The sequence below is a fragment of the Gossypium arboreum genome, chromosome 13, assembly GCF_025698485.1.
Source record: "Gossypium arboreum isolate Shixiya-1 chromosome 13, ASM2569848v2, whole genome shotgun sequence".
Classification (NCBI taxonomy): Eukaryota; Viridiplantae; Streptophyta; class Magnoliopsida; order Malvales; family Malvaceae; genus Gossypium; species Gossypium arboreum.
In genome coordinates this window covers 26,867,659-26,868,797 of record NC_069082.1, presented here as the reverse complement: position 1 = coordinate 26,868,797, position 1,139 = coordinate 26,867,659, and the positions used below count along the sequence as shown (strand labels likewise).

General features: G+C 38.1%; 1 non-coding gene across 1 annotated transcript; it reads right to left on the bottom strand.

The window, feature by feature from the left end:
* Positions 1-240: 240 nt before the first annotated feature.
* Positions 241-347, bottom strand: LOC128287372 (small nucleolar RNA R71). Its single transcript, XR_008278072.1, has one exon. It is a non-coding gene; the product is annotated as a small nucleolar RNA R71 (small nucleolar RNA).
* Between the last annotated feature and the right edge of the window lie 792 nt (positions 348-1,139).

The window sequence follows — 1,139 nt, the reverse complement described above, 5'->3', positions numbered from 1 at the left end:
TAATTTTTAGGTTAGATAATAAAAGGAGAGTAATTACTAGTACTCTTGGTTCCTTTAGGTTCGAAAATCCAGTCTTGCTAAAGCTATACTACTGTTCGATAGGTACAATTTCCTTCATCGTGATAATAGTTAGTTTCAAGAATGATTAATTATAAATCTTTAAAACCTATTGTGAATATCACCTCTCAACAAATGACCTAAAAATTTTTATTAAAATATTTTTTACCGGCTAAAACAGCCAAATTACGTAATGATATCTCTTCTTTTGTGCAGATAGATTTTGAAACAGTCTATGATGCATGGGAGAGATAAAAGGACTTTTTGAGAAGGTGTCCTCACCATGGGTTACCACTTTGGCTACAGGTTCAAATATTTTACAATGGCCTGAATCCTTCGACTGGATAGATGATTGACGCAAGTGCTAGAGGAACTATCAATAATAAGACACCTGAGGATGCTTATGAATTTATAGAAGAGATGTCACTGAATAATTATCAGTGTCAAGTCATGAGGACAAAACCAACAAAAATAGACGACATTTTTAACATCGATTCGGTCACCATGCTCTCTAATCAGGTAGTACTTTTGAATAGAAAAATTGACGGTTTTCTTGGTTCTTCACAAGTTCACCCAGTAATGCAATGCGAAGCAAGTGAAGGTGGATCAAGCAATTTAGAATACCCACCCTATGGCCACAACATAGAGAACGAGTAGTTAAATTACATGGGTAATAATCCTCGATCTCAAAATAATCCTTATAGTAACACTTACAATGCAGGTTGGAGGAACCATCCAAATTTTTCATGGGGAGGCCAAGGAAATCAGAGACCACCACCACCTCCAGGCTTCCAACAACCACCCTACCAATAAGAGAATAAGCCGAACCTTGAGGAGCTGCTAACAAAATTCATCTCGGTGTCAGAAACTCATTTTCAGCATACTGAGATAGCCCTTAAGAATCAAAAAGCATCGATCCAAGGGCTCGAAACTCAGATAGGACAGCTCGCCAAATTAATATCTGAATGACCACAAGGTAGCCTGCCGAGTAACACTAAATCTAACCCAAGGGAACAACTCAACGCAATTACCATTCAAGATGAGGAAGGGTCAGTTGCACCTGAACCAGAATCGAGGCAAGA